The sequence below is a fragment of the Anolis sagrei genome, chromosome 1 (assembly GCF_037176765.1).
Source record: "Anolis sagrei isolate rAnoSag1 chromosome 1, rAnoSag1.mat, whole genome shotgun sequence".
Lineage (NCBI taxonomy): Eukaryota > Metazoa > Chordata > Lepidosauria > Squamata > Dactyloidae > Anolis > Anolis sagrei.
This window is the reverse complement of record NC_090021.1, coordinates 93,494,370-93,514,454: the sequence shown is the minus strand read 5'-3', so window position 1 is coordinate 93,514,454 and position 20,085 is coordinate 93,494,370. Positions and strand designations below refer to the sequence as shown.

Sequence of the window (20,085 nt, the reverse complement as noted above, 5' to 3'; positions counted from 1 at the left end):
CAGTCCCGTCCCCCCCCCCGCCCCAAAATCCATTCTCTCCCTTCAAAAAAACCCCCAAAAAACCCTGACACACTAAGGCAAAGATAGTGATAAATGTCAGCAGCAGAACAAAAGGTGTGGGGCTGGGAAGTGAATGGTGGCACCAAAGATGTGTGGCTGGGGAGGCTTTCCATGGGTTGGCAATGACAGTTGCGAAATGAGAATTAATTTTTTGAAAAAAGATCAAGACTCAAATAAAAGGGATGCAATTCAGAAATCGAAAAATCTTTTTTTCCCTTTAATTGAACCTACAAAATTGGGAGGCATATTACAATAAACAAAATATGGTACACCCAACTTATTACTCACTCGTTGCAGCACGTGCTTTTAAAATATAGAGATATATGACTTACAAATACGCTGCTTCATATCTGTAGTAAGTCAGTAGCATATGCAGGTTTGACACAAGATGGCAAAATTGCTTCCCAGGTACAGACCTAACTGCAGAAAAACATTTCTCAGCGATGGACAAAAGGCTAACAAGAGACCAAGAAGCAGTTTCTATTTAACAGATTTTCTGATTACGCAGATTTTTTTTGTCAAGAGCAATTAATTAAGTGGAGTTCAGCTTCACACAGTGAGGCATACAAATTCATGATGTGATCCTATGCACTTTTCCACAGGCACATTGTACATAACTCTCTTCTGTTAGAATCCCAAGAAAACCCTCTTAAATGTATGAAGTAAAACATACTGGCAAACTTGAGAGTGTCACAAAAGGGGAGCAAACAACACAACATTAAAGGAAGCACCGGGCTTATGGCCTCATACGATTATAAATTAATACTACAAGTTCAAGAAATGGATGTACAAATGTATATTCATTAAATAAACTGACAAATAAAACATATTAATTTATTTTCACATTATATTTAAAGCATTTATTTCAGACAAATCAATAAGATTGTTATAGAATAAATTAGTAAGTAAGGCTTTAAGTAGGAAGACTATAAATCCAGGAGAGCTCATTACTCTGCATTGTCCAGAATGAAGGTAAGATTCCTTCTTTCAAACTTTTGATTAACTCAAATGTTGAAGAAAAATTGTCCATTGATTCAAGAATATACTGGGAAGAACTGATGACATGATAGAATACTCTTCTTTCAGCAGTTATTCCAAGTAAAATAGGTCTACATAAATCAGCTGAAAATAGCTGTAAAGTTTATAGAAAGCTAGTATCAGTTTCACTTCCCCTCTAACAGCAAGAAAGAAAACTAGAAAAAGGCTCCTTATCTGAGGATTCTCCACAGCCAGGGGCGTTAAATGTTTTTGGCTCAGGATACCTATAAATCATCTCAAACCATCAACTGAGTAAATATATGAAAAATGTATAGTACAATTATGAATAATAAATTGAAACACCAATGATATATAAAGGAAATTATGAAAAATAAATAACAAGGCATCAGTACATGTCTGGACTGTAACATTGAAAGTGAGGAAAATCCCCATGGAACAAAGTGTTTCCTTTGCTATTCCAGTTGACTACTTTTGTATCATCTTGAGCATTCTTCATACAAAGAGGCTAACAAGCTCATCACACACAAGATATCCACAAAATGTATACTTCCTTTAACAGTTAATAATAGCTATGGGGATTATTTGAAGGCTAAGTATATACATTTATACTGAATAATAATTGTTATAATGATCAAATCCGCTATAAATACCGTTTTAAATTACAATTTTATGTAAAGTGTTCAAATTTTCATCTTTACTGTATTTTATACTGCCTTTCTCAGCCTATCGGCAACTCAAGGCAGTTTCCAACAAAACAGTATACATAATATCATAGTACATATTAGACATTATTATTATTAGACATTATTACATATTAGACATTATTATTATTAGACATCCAATTCCGAGCACAATTCAAAGTGCTGGTTTTGACCTACAGAACCCTATACGGTTCCGGCCCAGTGTATTTGTCAGACTTCCCAAGGTACGGGCACAGCTGGCGCACAAGCTTTAATTGTGCAAATGCTCCCCTGGTCACCATCGAAACCTGAGGTTCCAGGCTCAGCGTTGAGTCCAGGAACATACCTAAGCTGTGAACCTGTGTTTTCAGGGGGAGTGTAACCCCATCCAACACAGGTTGTAACCCTATGCCCTGTTCGGCCTTGCGACTGACCAGGAGCACCTCTGTCTTGTCTGGATTCAATTTCAATTTGTTCGCCCTCATCCAGATTGTCACAGCGGCCAAGCACCGGTTCAGGACCTGAACAGCCTCCTTAGTAGCAGGTGGAAAGGAGTGACAGTTGGATGTCATCCGCGTACAGATGACACCGCACCCCGAAACTCCGGATGATCTCTCCCAACGGCTTCATGTATATGTTGAACAACATGGGGGACAGTATGGAACCCTGAGGAACCCCACAAGACAGTTGTGGAGTTGAGCAGGTGTTCCCCAATAACACCATCTGGGTTCAACCTTCCAGAAAGGAGCGGAGCCACTGCAGAACAGTGCCTCCCAGACCCACACAGCTCTCACAGTTTCTCTTATAATTTTGCAATATTTATTTATTATTAAAACCTTTAATCCTGTTTAAAGTATATACTTTTTTTAAAAAATGCAGAATATTCTGCCACCCAAGGAATGTAAGAAATTGGATTTTAAATACCCATACATCGCCAGATTTTGAAATTACTCATTTTGTAAGTAAGACCTAGTGGCCATGTCAAGAACTACCAACCACATTCACCACAAAAAAGACACTTTAAAAAACCACTCTCAGAAATACTGCATTTCATCGCATAATAGTCACCACAGAATATAAGTTGCAGCCTCATTTTTGGGGTGCCAAATTGGTAAAAATCTATCTTTGTCACATAATAATTGCACCCATTTTCCCCCAAACCTGCCCCTCAGATCTACGGGGCTTTCCTCAGTTGCCAGCCAAGGGAAACCCCATAACTCCAAGGGGCAAGTGCATGGGTGGCTTTGAAGTTACAGGATTTTAGTCAGCTGGCAGCCAAAGGAAGCCCAATAGCCACAAAAAAAATCACTGAGTAATAGTTGCCACCACTTAAACGTCGCACCCCCCTTTTCTCCCTCAAAGAGTGTGAGTATTATGCAGTGAAATACAACAGATATTATTGAGGAGGGGCCAAGCTTCTTTCTGCAGCTCTGGAGACTAGGACATGAAACAATGGATTTCTAATAGCAGGAGAAAATATTCTACCTAAACATCAGGAAAAACTTTGTGACAGTAAAATCTTTTTGGCAATGGAATATGCTGTCTCACAGGGTGGTGGAGTATCTTTCTCTGGAGGTTTTTAAGGCTGGATGGTCACCTGTCCAGGGTGCTTTTACTGTTTTCTTGCACGGCAGGGGTTTGGACTAGATTGACCTTGTGGTCTCTTCCAACTCTATGACTCTAAAGTATTTTATATAATCAACATCTACATTCAAAAAGACAATACATACGTTGCTAATCAATGCTCAGATCCAATTCACAAAGAATCTGGTTCTACTAGTCAAAATTTTGAATATGAAAATTATGTTCTTGAAGACTGATAGTATTTTTAAAATTCCAAACATTTGCTTGTTAAATATGAATGACTCTTCCTTTTGATGGAACAGTAAAAAGGGTAGCCTTTCTAACTGGCCATTTCTAGCATTTCCTTTTGAAATTTCCATTTCCTTGCATAAGAATGTCTCCGTTGAACATCTGCTTCAGGTTCTACTGAAATACTACTTGAGTTGTTCATATTTAAAAAAGGATCTAGAAACCTTTAACGCCAACAGGTGCAATATTTATTGTTCACAGTGTGGATAATTTTATGTCTGAGTCAAAATGCAACTGGATAAAAACAACAACATTCTCAACAAGTTTTTTGAATAGATATAACCACATTTTAGAAGATGTATTCAGCACATCATTTTGGTATTAAAAGCAGTAAGCAGAATAGTTCTGTAGGGGCACTGCCATATTCAACGAAGAGATCCTACCAGCTTGGCTTTACCACAGGATCTATACCTTATCTTTCTACTGGCATGGAATTATCTGCAGAACTTCAGGGACAGCATCAGTGAATTATACAGCAAACCAACTGAAAAAGATTACCTTTCCACCCATTATAAAAGCTGTCTATTTTATGTATTAAAACTTGTTATATGGATAGAATTTTGAATGAATCAAGTAAAATCTAAGATTTCTAGACATTTTAATTCTTTAAAATAAAAAGCATTATGTTTTCCAAATTAATAACCCCACAATTAATAACCCTACAAAGTATCCTTGTAAACACTATACTTAGCAGAACTGAGTTTCCAATACTTTTGAAACATTTGAAATAACATTTTTCAGCAATTAAAGTGTTTATCATATCTTGCTTTAAATACAATACTCTACGAAAATCAGTAAATAAGTTCAGAAGAGATATGAACATTTCAAAGTCTTTTAAATTCATTCCTGCATATGTATGGCAGTCACACACATAATGAGAAAGCTGAAACCATGTTACATATACGGTGTTGCCTTTTTCTCAATCCTTAAACACAAGAGAACATGTCAAGAATTTTTAACTTGACTTTGCATATTTGAGGAGCAAATGCTATGCATCTCAAGGTACACTTAAAATAAACTTGATACTAATTTAATTTGGAATGTGGATATGGAATCACATGGCACGACTCCTCTTACAAAACATGCTTTTAAATGCAGGAATGTCACCAGCTAATTATGCTTGCTCTTAATACATGATGAGAAGAGGAACTATACAACCCTCCACACCATCCTACATCACAGGTTATGCGTGCTAATGTGCCCTTCAGGTCATCTGTCAACTTGATGGCAATTCCATGAATATCACAGGGTTTTCTTAAGTAAGGAATACTCAAGAGGTGGTCTTGCCAGTTCCTTCCTCTGTAGTACGTTTTATTGATTAGCCCATTGGCCGTATCAGAACATTTAACAAACACATTTAACACATACAGCATACAACCCACACTACATCGTAAGTTAAAATAAACAAACTGTTAACAAGATCCTGATCCAGATCAAGTATCTGCATCACCTCTACAGTTTATCCTAATTGACTCTAAATATGCAGTTCTCAGCTGTGTTGCTTGAAATAAAAAAAGGACCATTTGTATGTTATTTTAGCATTCTGGCTGGCCAATAAAAATGTAGTTTTAATATAGGGATTCCAGTGTGTATTTTGTATAATACAGTGGTTCCGAACCTTTTTTTGACCAGGGACCACTTCGACCAGGGGCCACTCTCCAACATTAGTTCCAAAAGGTTATGAATCAGTTTGTGGTCAACTTTAGATTTGGTTTGGTAATTTGGGTTGCTAATACAGAAAATTGCATTGGATAAACCACATCAGCTCTAGTTTCTGATACAGACCACATGCCATCCAGTAGTCGCCATCTGCTCACCCACAGAAAACCATATTTCATAATCTAGAGCTGATGTGGTAGTAGTAATCTTTCATGTGTAGTCAGCTTCTCCCCTTCTGACATCCCCATTGCCTCAGCACTATATAAGAGGGTTTCGCGAGACCAGTCAGTCTTGTTGCTACGTGGTTTCGAGGCAACAGTGTAGTAATGTTGAAGCCGCGGACCATATTTTCGGTCATGCAGACCACTGGTGGTCCACGGACCACAGGTTGGGAACCACTGGTATAATGTCTGTCAGGAGGTATTGGTTTCTCTCTTTCTTGTACAAGTAAACAGAACATGTGTGATATTTTTTACCTCTAACCTCTATCACAGGGTTTTTTTAGGTAAGGAATACTCAAGAGGGGTTTTTTTCATTTTCTTTCTCTGAAATACAGCCCTATGCCACCTGGGATTCATTGGCAATCCCCCATCCAAGTACTAACCAGAGCTGACCCTACTTAGATGTCAAGATCAAATGGGATTAGACAGTTTTGTTGATAATCAACAATATCCATCATTAGACTTCACTTTGTAGCAGTGTTGTGGCCAAGATAAAGAACAATTAATTTATTCAGAAGATGCGCTTCTTCACTAAGACTCAAAAAGGCCAAAATCACAAGCGCATACATAGTCAAAAGAAAAGTTCCTTCTCCTTCTTTAGCAGATTATGGTCAGGGGCAAAGTGTGGGGCAGCTTCTATAAACCACAGGATCTCAACCTTGGACCCTCCTGCCCTTTAGGACTTCATGGCCAATGGGGCTGGATGCTGGGAGTAAAGTCCAGGAAAACGCAGGACCAAAGATTCAGGCCCCTTTCACACAGCTGAATAAAATTCCACCTTATCTGCTTTGAACTGGAATATATGGTAGTGTGCACTCAGATATCCCAGTTCAAACAGATATTGTTTACCTGTCCAAACATATCTCCCCCTACAAACCATTTCAGAGAGTAAGAGAATTCGGCAAGGCTCTGCTCTCCATCTCACCTCCTTTGCAGGCATGCTTGGTGGGTACAAGAGACAGGGCTTTCTCAGTGGTAGCCCCTCAGCTGTGGAACTCCCTCTTCAGTAATATTAGATCAGCCCCCTAACCCTAACCCTAACCCTTTCCTCCTGACCTCCAGAAATAATGAAAATGTGGCTTTGGGATCAAGCCTTTGGAGAAGAATACAGTACAATAGATGAATTTGGATCTATCTGCAATGACTATCGGAATAGCCTGGACTATTATTATGAATGGCATGGTTTATAGTAGTAATTGTAATGTTTTCTAACCTTGTTTTTAAAATTTTTAATTGTAATGTTTATTTAATTGTATATTTTTTTCAGGCATTGAATTACTGCCTATGCTGTAAGCTGCCTTGTGTACCCTTCGGGGTCAAGAAAAGTGGGAAATAAATAAATAAATAAGCTGTGGGATTTTCTGCTTTGGTATTCTGGGTTAGATCGATGTGTGGAAGGGAAGAAGTGTAAACAAGTCCACATGAAAGTGGGCTGAGGGCCCTTCCACAAAGCTGTATATCCCAGAATTTCAAGGCAAAAAAACCCACATTATTTCAGTGTGGATTCAGTGTGCCCAGTTCAAAGCAGCTATTATGGGATTTTGTGACTTGATATTCTGGGATATAGGGCTGTGTGGAAGGGCCCTAAGAGTCTTGCAGAGCTGATTAGGATGGCTGTACACTGAATTATGTGGAGGGTGGAGCACTGCGGGGAGTTAGACTGAATGACCCTTCTGGCCTCTTCAACTCTGTGATTTTATGCTTCTGTTGGGAACAACCTAGGGCCCTTCCACACAGCCCTATATCCCAGAATATCAAGGCAGAAAATCCCACATTATCTGATTGTGGACTTACTTGGATGACCCAGTTCAAAGCAGATATTTTGGGATTTTTTGCCTTGATATTCTGGGATATAGTGCTGTGTGGAAGGGCCCCAATGCAGAAAATCCCACATTATCTGAGAGTGGACTCAGATAACCCAATTCAAGGCAGCTATTTTGGTATTTTGTGCCTTGATATTCTGGGATATAGGGCTGTGTGGAAGGATGCCAAGGCAGAAAATCCCACATTATTTGAGGGTGGACTCAGATAACCCAGTTCAAAGAAGATATTGTGGGGTTTGTGCCTTGATATTCTGGGATATAGGGCTATGTGGAAGGGCCCCAAGGCAGAAAATCCCACATTATCGGAGTGTGGACTCAGATAACTCAGTTCAATGCAGATTTTTTTTGATATTGTGCCTTGATATTCTGGGATATAGGGCTGTGTGGAAGGACCTCAAGGCAGAAAATCCCACATTATCTGAGTGTGGACTCAGATAACCCAGTTCAATGCAGATATTTTGGGATTTTGTGCCTTGATATTCTGGGATATAGGGCTGTGTGGAAGTGCCTTCGAGAGCCCGCTTTCATGTGGACTTGTTTACACCTCTTCCCCATGTTTCATCCACCACCACGTTGTGGCCTCACCAAGGGAGGACTCCACAGCATTCCTTCTCAGGGCCCTTCCAGAGAAGCAGGGTGGGAGCAAAGGGAGGCTGCCTCTGACTGCAGAGCGAGAGGGTGCAGAGGGACTGGCGAGTCAGCGAGGGAGTCCTTCCCTCCCTCCCGAACCCCGCCCCCCCCCAAAAGAGCATCTTTTAACGAGGGAGGGGGGTGAGGGGCAGGAGAAGGAAGGAGCCCACCGGAAGCGCCCACGTGCCCCGACCTGGGGCCGAGGGGAAGGGAGGGGAGAGGGAAGGACCGGTTGGATCCTGCCTCTCCACTCCCCTCAGCAGGGCGAAGCTCGAAGCCTCACCTTTACCCGGGAGGGAGGGAGGGAGGGAGAGGACTGAGAGGCTGGGGAGTCGAAGAGAGGTGGGGAAGGGAGGGGGGCGCACTGCGGCGAATGAATGGACGAGGGCAATAATAATAATAGTAATAATAATGAGGAGAAGAGCGCACTCACCGTCTCCCTCCCTGGCTGGCGCTGCCTGCCTGCCTCTCTCCCTCGCGGCTCTTCCAGCTCCTCACATCCTCGCGCCGCCGGCGCCCCTCCCCCTTTCTGCGCCTCCTGCTGCTGGGCTCGTGCCAAGCGGGGGTCCGTTTGGGTTTGAAGTTCGAGCGGCGCCTCCTTCCCAGCCACCCTCCTCCTCCTCCTCCTCGCTGCCTCGCGCGCTCCGAGGGATGGAGTTCGGGGGGTGGGCCGGTCGCTGGTTGGAACAGCGAGGGAAAAAAAATGCGGACACAATAGAAATACAAGAGAGAAGGGAGGGTGGTTGACGGCGCGCGCTCCTCTCTCTGTGTGTGCGCGCGAGTCAGAGAGAGAGAGCGAGAGATGGGCGTGGCCTCACTCCTTTGAGGCTCCCGCAACCGCAAAAAAAAGGGGTGTGTGTGTATGTCTCTGTTCCGAGGGTGGTTCGGGAGACAAGGTGGTTACGCCGCCGCCATCACCCGCGCGTTGAGGGAAAGGGAGCCCGCAGGCGTCCCCCGCAGTCGATCTCCCAACCTTTCTTCTTCTTGGTCTCCCTCCCCTTTCTCCGCGCCGGGTGGTACAGCCCAGTTCTGTTCGCTCGGGATGGAGGGGGCACCAGAATGACTGCGGCGGCGGCGCAGGTCTCCTCAAAGCCGGCTCCCCGCAGCCAATGGGAAGGCGAGGAGGCGGGGCGCGTGGCTCTTTCAGGGAGAAAGGGAGCGCGCGGGAGAGAGCTGGGCAGTATACTGCACTGGGGGCGGGGCGGCCTGGGGAGCCATGCATCTCTATCTACCTTTCCTCTCTTCAAAGAGACTCAAAGAAGCGAACACACGCTCACGCAGGCACATATAGCAGTGGTTCTCAACCTTCCTAACCCCTTTATACTGTTCCTCGTGTGGTGGTGACCCCCAACTATAACATTATTTTTGTTGCTACTTCATCACTCAAATTTTGCTACTGTTATTGTAGGGGCAAAAACCAAAAAGATAATCCACAAATCCAAAATCCAAGAGCAGATTGCCCCTTCCCAAGGAGGGCGAGGAAGGACACCACGAAAGTTGAATCTTTAAAACTGCAAAATGCTATTTATTGCGCAGCTGAAGCAATAGTGACAAACATGCATATGGGTATGCAATAAAGGGGTTTGTCCCACCTAAAGTTGGTTGCATTGATTATTTATGACTTTCATTAAAACAGTTTGATTGGTACATAGAAATCAATCATCTCATTGGTTCCCAAAGACAAATCATTTCATTGGTCTAAGCTAGCTATGCAGTTGTTCATTAGTTGTTTATGATTTTGATTGACATTATAGCACACGTGGGATCCTAACAATGGCACAGCTATAATATAACTATGGTCCATTGTTCTCTGACCATGACTGTATCTTATCTGTTAGTCTGTTGCAAACATGGCTTCAGAGCGACTGGGAAACTTGGGGGTTCTAACTAGCCAAGAGCTAGCTGGTTTTGTCCGGATATGTTGTTACCCTTGAATAGTAACTTCTTCTTTGGAGCACTGATTTCTCAAACAATCAGCATTTTCTGTGAACAAAGGCCTACTGCAGAAATAGGCCAATATGGCAGTAAATCATGACATATGGGCATTGGGGAAATATATGAAAATTCCCTTTTTAAAACCACGTCCCCTCCATTCCACACTTTTTCTCTTTTTGCTGAGATGAAATCTTTTCAGCGAAGCAAATCAAGCAGGTTTTACAAAAGCAGAGCAAAGAAGCAGTTAATCTTATTGCTGCACAATGACCCCTTATTTTTGACCAATCATTTGTGTCCACTTGGGATATTTCTTTCACCCTAAGGATGTATATTCTGTTGTCATCCTAACTGGGTTGACATCCAAGAGTTCTATCTGTTCAGTCTTTTTAGGGGCCAAGGCTGAGGGCAGCGTAACTCTACAAACACATGTTATCAAAGTGAAGCAACACAATAATATCAACATTATCATGATAATTGCAATTTCAGACATGACTAAATCTTTTAACCATTGTAAGTCAATGGCACCCATGATGTGAGCCACCCCTGCCAATCTGAGTCTTCAGTGTATGTGAAACTGATTGTGTTGACTATTTGGTGTATCTTGGAAAAATTCTCATTTTGCAACGAAATGCATAGACCTCCTTCTCTGAACAGGTGGTCTACTGTCAATCTGTGTTGCATTCGGGTGTCTTATTTGGAGGGATTCCAATCTCTATTATTATGTAGTTTTCCAGTTTCTCTAGTTGCGCAGAAATGCGCCAGTTAGTGCTATCCCAATCTATGGAAACAAGATTGCACCAATTCTTTGTGATTCTGTCAAGTATGTATTGTCAGTGTTGTATTGTTATGTGTCACTGTGTGCTCCTTTAAACTCTGGCCCATCCATATTGTTTTGTCTCATGCCCCAAGTGGCTGTTGTATATCAAAGAATCTCAATCTCGCAGGAATCAGGGATTTCAGTTGCACATGTGCCATTCCAGACTGGGGCAGTATCTTTCCTTTCTGCCCAACTTCTGCAAATACAATAGTGTCCTGGCCAATCTTGCCAGCGACTTTGTATGCATGTTGCAATGTAATGCGGAATCGTCTGCACATGTCAAATTCTATTTGGTTGTATATGTCTGTGTCCTGTATATCTGACAGGAGTACAGTGGTGTCGCATCTAGGGTATTGTCCCACTTGGACATGGGGCATGGTCATAGTAAGCTGTCTTTGTAAGTGATGTTTGGGCTGAGCTAAGTGGTGCACAAAGGTGTACAAAGGGGCAGGGGGTGAAAACCTCCCTTTTTTCAAAATGAATTAACTGGGGGCATCTGTATGATCAGTTGTCTGTTGTGTGGTGTTTGGAAAGCGGGCTGGTTGTAAGTAACATACCCAACAGTCCCGTGCTTGCAGTCTTTCTGCAATGGCATTTACCAACTGGTGGAGAGTGTCCTTCTCCCATCCTGCTGTAATGGGGTGTGGCATCAGGCTGTAAATGACATCATCTCTGTCTCTTTCCAAAACATAATTCTAAACACTTGGCTGAAATAGCACGAACAAATAAAAGCTTATCAAGCTAGCAATCAAAACTAAACGGTAACAATAACCACTTTAACAATTCAGCAACATAAATCAATCAATTTGAGAAAGGATATAGTCTTCAGTAAAATTTTGATCAAGTCCAGTTCTTGCTGTCAGAGGCCCAAATGTGGCCATGCACATATGTATCAAATCCAGTCCTCATCAGGCCCAAACATGGCCGCACACATCTGTATCCAACTTTCATGTCCTTTCAGTCTCTGGCATACAAAAGCAATCTGAGTCAAACTGGGGGTGTGTTCCCCTTCTTGATTGAAGAAACGAGTCTATTAAATTCCAGGTAAAATGAAGAAAGTCTCTAAGTCCAAAAAGTCTCTGTATCCAGCAAAGTCTCTAGCTCTAAAGTCAGTCTCTGTGTAAAGAAAGTCTGTATCCAGGAAAGTCTGTACAATAAAATCTTCATATCTCACAAGTCTTTTGCTCATCCTACCCAGTTGGTGGTGGTTTGGCTCCTGCGTTTAGCACTCCTGATTTGGGTGGGCTTGGCTCCTGTGTTTTGGACTCCCATTAGGCTTTCCAGCTGACAGTGGTGCCTTTTAGGTCTCGCTCTACCCAGTTGGTGATGGTTTGGGTAGGCTTGGCTTTCCAGGCTGGTAGTGGTGCCTTTCGGATATCCAATTTAGGAACAGGGTCTCATCCAATTTTAGGAATGGGGTCCCATACAGGAGTTCAGGAGCTGAAAGAGATAAGCAGAAAGATAGTGAGAGGAAAAGGGGGAGGGGGATACTGATTACCCATCTGTTGAAGTCTTTTTGGCCAGTTCTGTCGTCAGCTCCATCAACATCCTTCACTTCTACATCCATTGGCGGGCCTCTACGATCTCCCACTCCGAAGTCCTCTCGACCAATCTCTATCCTTTTTAAACAATTCTCCATGGTTTTCCCCACGATTCATCTCACAGTTCCTCTCCACGATTTATCTCATAGTTTCTCCATCCATCTGCTGTAGGCAATCCTTTAGCAATGTATACTGGCACTCTCGATTGCCCATTCCATCTGCGACCTGCTTTTCCAACTTAATCAAAATAGTAAACTGTAAAAATGTCTCTTGAGCTGTTTACTGGCAATGTCTCTCAAATTTGGCAAAAATCTCTGGGGCCTTTTGCTAGGCATTGTCTCTTAAATCTGGCAAAAATCTGTGGGCAAGCTGCCCTATCTACCTGTTCTAATGTCCCGTTCCAGAATTACCTCTTTCAGTAACTTTGTAGAGGAATTTGGGCCAAAGTAGCAAAATTTGTAGAGGTACTTTGCCCTATGTTTGAAGAAAAGCTGTGAAGTTAGTCACTTTGGGCTAAGAACTATAACTCATGTCCAACGTTATTGTATCCACATAAAAAATCAATTCTGCTGTCAAAATCAATTATAAGTTTTCTTCTGAAGTAAATATCAAACAAAAAAAACAATGTAAAGTGTTCTGTCCATCAACCAATGTCTCAATCTATCTATACGCAAGCTGCGGCTTGACTTTTAAAAAGGCAAGGTTTTTTTTTTTTTTTCAACTTAAGACATGTTCTCTGCTGTGACCATGTTGCAGTTTTCACTTATTTCTAACATAAAAGCACTATAGTCATTCCATAGCCATCTGAAGAAAAGGCCATCCTCCAATGACAACAGAGGATAGGGAAGGAGAGGTTGGATTCTCCTTCAAAAGAAAATGCATTTATAAATCCCACAACCTCTATTTAGCTGTTGTTCTGGGACAAAATCAGACTCTCTAATCAAAAACTTTCTGGCACAAAACAATTTTAGACACAAATCCTGTGCCTCTTTCCAAGAAAGGGTTGCTGGGTAACAAAATAAAACTTTTGTCAGGAACGACTTGAGAAACTGCAAGTCGCTTCTGGTGTGAGAGAATTGGCTGTCTGTAAGGTCGTTGCCCAGGGGACGGCGGATGATTTGATGTTTTTATCATCCCTGTGGGAGGCCTCCCCCACGTCCCCGCAATGGGGAGCTGGTGTTGACAGAGGGAGCCCATCCGCCTCTCCCCGGACTCGAACCTGCAACCTGTTGGTCTTCAGTCCTGCTGGCACAGGGGCTTAACCCACTGTTCCACCAGGAGGCACCTTGAGGATACCTGCCATAGATGCAGGCAAAACATCAGGAAAGAATGCTTCTGGAGCATGGCCATTCAGCCTGAAAAACTTATAATAACCCAAACTTGAAACTTTGTCCACACACAGATGTAACTTTCCCCTTTCGGCACAAGCCTCAAAATGTCCCAACCTGCAAGGAGTTAATGTCCAACAGCAGTTCATAGAGGAAGGGAGGGCAAAACGAAGCATTTTCCCTTTTGAACCAGAAAGCTACAAGGAGCTCTGGTAAGCATTCATAAATTTGAACACAAAAAATCCAAAACGGTATTAGATACTTTTAAAATGTACCATTCATAACCATTGTTCTCTCTTCTGCCAGAGAATGGCAAGAGAACACCATGTTCTTTTCCTGTTATCTCTCTTCTGGCTCTGTAAAGCGAGAGCCCTCCACATAGCATCCATTTTAAAACAGCTCTTAAAAAAAAAAATTTAAAACTCCGGCACATGACTGTACCCTCGCATGACAGGCAGTTGCCTTAAACATAAGAATTATTTCCATTTTCTTGAGCAAAAAATAAAGTTAGAACTTCAGTTTTAAAAATGCACTCTTAAAACACAGTCAATCCATTTCATTTGATCCCATCCTGGCTGGTACCAATCTAAGTTCTTATCTCTGTAACATACTGTACATTCAGGGCATTGTAAAACATCAGTTTCTAACAGTTTTTAAACAGCCTGCTTTTAACATTTTTAACACAGACAATGAGTTTCTATCAGTCTTCAAATTTTCATTTTGATGTGCCCTGGCCTCTTTCAGTGCTTGAAAAGCTCTTTCGGCCAGTCACGACCCTTGACACAAAAACCCTTGACATCAGGTTTTTGCTCTCTTTTTTCCCCACACAGTTATTTATACAGTCCATGCGGGCAAATTTTCATGTTTTCAAAAGATACATATTCATAATGCAAGACTCATTTTTTTTTTCCATAGACACAGAACAAATCAGGATTTTAACCATTTCTGAAAATGTGACATCGCATAATATTCATTCTCCAAATTCACACATATTCAATCTGCAAAGGATACGCTGGTTAGTGGTTAGTGGTTAGGCCTTTTACACATTCACACACACAGAGAGAAACCTCGTTCACACACACATCATTTGAAAACAGCACACAAAACAGAGTATAAACATAAAAATTCAAAACAATTATTGAAAACATCAAACTTTTAAAGATCACCCATTTTGTCATAATACACATTCTTCTTACATTTTAAGAACACAGCTTTTCAAATTGCAGCATTAGGGGTGTGTTGCTAAATATCAAAAAGACACATTTCGAACATAAATTCATTTCCCACAATTAACATTCTATATTTACTTTTCAACTCAACATGTCTGAGTGTCTCTCGTTCTCAGCCTTCATTTCATCAATGGAATATACAGAATTTCAAACTCAGTCCCGTATCATTTAGGCACACATACAAGGTCAAAATAGCCAAATCACCTGCCAACTTTTTAGGCAGTCTTACTTTTTATATTTTTCCGTGCCAAAGTTCAGGACACAAAGCTCTCTTTTGATTCATCATTGTATTCCACATTCCTGTCTTCTTCCAAGCACTTGAACAACGAGTCCCCCCATTTGAAACAACAATAATCCATCTACACAAGACAGTTCTCAGTTTCTCTTTAAAATCTTTTCATTCAGCACTCTTGGAAAACTAAATCAGGTACTCATTCTTTTTACACAACGGTGCTTGCACAAATCTCAACCCAGTGTTACAACACATAGATACACACACGATTTCGTGGAATCTTTGCTGCCACTCACTCAAGATCACATGTGCACATCACAAATACCTCCAACAACACAAGGTCTCACAGAACCTAGTTTCCAGGGAATTTCACACAATTGACAATTCCCAAGGAGTATCACATAATTTTCTCAAATCGGGAATTGATTCTTATTGGACATTGCTTGATGGAAACTGGCATTTCTTGTATTTGGCAGGTAAGGGAGTAGTTGTCTCCTCTAACTCCCATCTCCATGGTCCCATCACTTTCAAAGGCTAGACTTGCTCTCATCTTGCATAACAAGTCCCTTCCTAACAGTTGCATTGGGCATTCAGGGAAATTGCATTGTCTATTTTTTTTTAGCAAAGGATATTGTTTTCGCTGTCCGGTGGCTCCCACTATGTTCAATTTGTCTTGAATCTTTGGGGCAATAGGTTGGGTTACCACCGATCAGTCAGCTCCAGTGTCAATTAGAAAAGTTCACTCCCATCCCACTCGGCCATGCCGACAAAGTCCCCAAGGGGGAGCGCAGGCTGCTGCATGGTCTGCTGTAGTGGTTGCTCCTGATTCCGTCTATATGGACCTCTCCCTCTGTTAAATCCACTTCCACGGCCTGTTCCCCGATTCATCTGCCCTTCTCCGGCCCTCAACAATGGACAGTCTCGTCGCCAGTGCCCTCTCTTCCCACAACGTGCACACCGGTCACGATCCAACTGACTCCCTTGACCCCATCCTCCTCGGTACCATCCTCTATTTCTTCCTCTTCCTGCTCCAACTTGCCTTTTATCTCTCTCATCCAACATTGTCAAAAACATTTTATATTCTTCTTGCTTAGCCTTTTTCTTCTCCTTTCTTTCATCCTCCTTTCTCCCTTTGTAAACTTGAGTGGCAATTTCCACAAGCTGATTTACATTCATCTCTGCAAACCCTGGTTGTTTTTGCAGCTTTCTGCGAATATCTGGAGAAGCTTGTGTTACAAATGAAGTATTAACAGTCTGTTGGCTTTCTGGGGATTCTGGGTCATAAGGTGAGTAGGTTCTGTATGCCTCCAAATGTCTCTCTAAATATGCACCCGGGCCTTTAAACTTGCCTTGGGTCACTTCTTGAGTTTTAAGAAGATTTAAAGTTTTGGAGAATCTTTTCTGAGGGCTTTGATAATGACCTGCTGCTGAAGGATCACGTGATCTACGAGAAGCCCTGGCACAGAGGTCTTGGTAAGGTGGTGGGGGTTCCTCATCTTCATAACACTGATGAACCTGTTTGTTTTCTCTGACAGTCAATGTTAGAAATTCTGAGTGGCGTACTTGGTAGTCTTTCAACCATTGGGGAGCAGTAGAGATTGCTATTTGCCACGCAGACGCATAGTAAAATTGCGATGGCTGTTTAAGTGTACAATATTTCAAAATTTCTCTGATAGGGGTGATGTGAAATGACCCTGCAGGAGGCCAAGACGGCACTGTCTGAAATCCGGGCCACTCCACAGAACATAGATGTTTTAATTTAGAAGCTGTCAAGCTGTTTGGGGCTGGAACCAACTCTTTAAATTCTTTGAAATGTTCTAGCATACAATGTAAGGGGCTAGGAGTTTTGCTTTGTTGTGATCCCATCCTGACTGGCTGCGTCTGTGGGTGACTTCCTTGGGATTTTGATGGTAAAAGGAAGCCGGTGCTACTGTGCGACAGAGGCCGCTTTTTGGAGCTTGTGGGAGCTGGGAGCTGGGAGCCACTGAAGGCTGGCTGCTGAGCTGTTATAGGAAAGCAGCAAGGAGGCTTGTGTCTCTATGCAGGGGATCTCTTGGAGTACAGAAAAAGGCAAACAACTGTTCCATTCAAGGAAGGGCCCCTAAAAATGCAAGATTCATGTCTTTTATAACATCTCACTGCTTCTGTCACCCTTTGACTCAAGCAAACACAAATACTATTTCTCCCTTTCAAACAGGTGGCTAGAATCCAAAGTTTTTTGCAGAAAATTCAAATCACACAACACAACATCAAAACAGCTTCTCTCATTTCTTTCCTTTCCAGAATCACTGAGGCGAAGCCCTCTCCAGCCTCAGAATGCACACTCAAGAATTAACACAGTACCTTTGCAACCAAATCAGCATCTCAACACAATTTAACAGTTTACAATAATATTTAAATCAATACAGATGAATTTGAAATCTCAGCATTTGCAATACATTTCGACACAAAAGTTTAAGACATCAACATTATCATTTTAACTCGACATCACATCAATCTTAAATCCCCCACATAAGTGTGGAAACAAGACATTTAGACCTTGTGCACATGGAAACGCACACACAAGTGGCCATTCACCCCACGTTTCTATAGAATTTCGGCTGGGTTATGTTTGATGGATTTTTTTTTCTTTTTTTTTTTTCTCCAGCCAGTACTGAAAGTTAGTTCCTTTGGGAAGTGGAGTCAGAGCATCCGAGTCCACTCTCCCCCACACTCTAGTCCAAAGGATGTTTTTTTACTGCAGCTAATAGAAACTTCCCGCTAACTATACGAGTGTGGTCTCAACAATTCACTTCATCTCATAACTTCAACAAATTCAATTCATCTCATACTTACCCTTCCCCGAAGCTTTTGCAGTAATTCAACCGGGCTCGGCCACTCTTGGGCGGCAAGCCAAAAGACAGAGAATCCGGCGGCTGGGCCCAAGCACACACGCAGATGACTCCTTCCCTTCTCTTGCCGCCAAGAGATAAGCACCTGAGCCGGAGGCCCCAAATGCCTCTCTCGGCTAGTGCCTTCCAAAAAGAACGCCCTCAAATATGCAACATCTCGGTGGAACCTCCAGAAAATGTAGGGGCAAAAACCAAAAAGATAATCCACAAATCCAAAATCCAAGAGCAGATTGCCCCTTCCCAAGGAGGGCGAGGAAGGACACCACGAAAGTTGAATCTTTAAAACTGCAAAATGCTATTTATTGCGCAGCTGAAGCAATAGTGACAAACATGCATATGGGTATGCAATAAAGGGGTTTGTCCCACCTAAAGTTGGTTGCATTGATTATTTATGACTTTCATTAAAACAGTTTGATTGGTACATAGAAATCAATCATCTCATTGGTTCCCAAAGACAAATCATTTCATTGGTCTAAGCTAGCTATGCAGTTGTTCATTAGTTGTTTATGATTTTGATTGACATTATAGCACACGTGGGATCCTAACAATGGCACAGCTATAATATAACTATGGTCCATTGTTCTCTGACCATGACTGTATCTTATCTGTTAGTCTGTTGCAAACATGGCTTCAGAGCGACTGGGAAACTTGGGGGTTCTAACTAGCCAAGAGCTAGCTGGTTTTGTCCGGATATGTTGTTACCCTTGAATAGTAACTTCTTCTTTGGAGCACTGATTTCTCAAACAATCAGCATTTTCTGTGAACAAAGGCCTACTGCAGAAATAGGCCAATATGGCAGTAAATCATGACATATGGGCATTGGGGAAATATATGAAAATTCCCTTTTTAAAACCACGTCCCCTCCATCACTCAAATTTTGCTACTGTTATGAACCATAAATGTACATAAATATCTTATATGCAGGATGTATTTTCATTCACTGGACCAAATTTGTCACAGATACCCGATGCTCCCAAATTTGAAAACCGGTGGGGTTGTGGGGATTGATTTTGTCATTTGGGAGTTGTAGTTGCTGAGACCTATAATCAAAGAGCATTCTGAACTTCACCAACGATGGAATTGAACTAAACTTGGCACACAGAACTCCCATGACCAATATAAAATACTGGAAGGGTTTGGTGGGCATTGATCTTGAGTTTTGGAGTTGTAGTTCACCTACATTCAGAGAGCACTGTGGACTCAAACAATGATGGATCTGGCACAGATACTCAATATGCCCAATGTGAACACTGGTGGGGTTTGGGGAAAATAGACCTTGACATTTAGGAGTTGTAGTTGCTGGGATTTATTGTTCACCTACAATGAAAGAGCATTCTGAACCCCACCAACGATAAAATTGGGCCAAACTTCCCACACAGAACCCCATGGCCAACAGAAAGTACTGTGTTTTCAGATGGTATTTGGTGCCCTCTGACACCCCCTCACGACCCTCCTCCCCAGGGATACCAACTCCCAGGTTGAAAAACACTGTCATTAAGATATGTGTGTATACCATATTAAATATTAGAATTCAAAGTACTGGCGTTGGCCTTTAAAGCCCTAAACGGTTCGGGCCCAAGCTACCTATCCGACCGCATCTCTGCCTATGAACCCACCAGGACTTTGAGATCTTCCAGGGAGACCCTGCTCTCGATCCCGCCTGCTTCTCAAGCTCGGCTGGCGGGGACGAGAGATAGGGCCTTCTCGGTGGTGGCTCCTCGGCTGTGGAACGCCCTTCCTACGGACATTAGACTAGCACCATCTCTAATGGTATTCCGCAAAAAAGTGAAGACCTGGCTGTTTGAGCAGGCGTTCCAATAATTAGTGCAATGATTGGTTAATGAACACTGGAATGGAACAATGGATGACGAATCTGGAACATGTTTTTGATGATGAGACGACAGTGAATGGGTATTGTAGTAACTGTTTATTAATTGTGTAATGTGTTAGGTTGTTAACTGTTTCTATACTGTAGCACTGAATTTTTGCTGTTCGTATTTGTTGTGAACCGCTGTGAGTTGCCTTCGGGCTGAGAACAGCGGTATATAAGTAAGGTAAATAAATAAATAAATAATAGATAGATAAGTATAGATATATACACATGCACACATTGTTAGGTCTTTGAGTTTTTCAAATTACATTTTGTGTGTGTGTGTATAAATAATCAT

The 20,085-nt window shown here is 42.1% G+C and overlaps 1 protein-coding gene across 1 annotated transcript in view; it reads right to left on the bottom strand.

Moving 5' to 3' along the window:
* WASF1 (WASP family member 1) overlaps window positions 1-9,024 on the bottom strand; it is a 55,140-nt gene extending 46,116 nt beyond the window's left edge. Inside the window, exon 1 of the mRNA XM_060753160.2 lies at window positions 8,378-9,024. The gene's annotated coding sequence lies outside the window, so the exon portion shown is untranslated. The remainder of the gene's footprint in view (window positions 1-8,377) is intronic.
* Window positions 9,025-20,085: the final 11,061 nt, after the last annotated feature.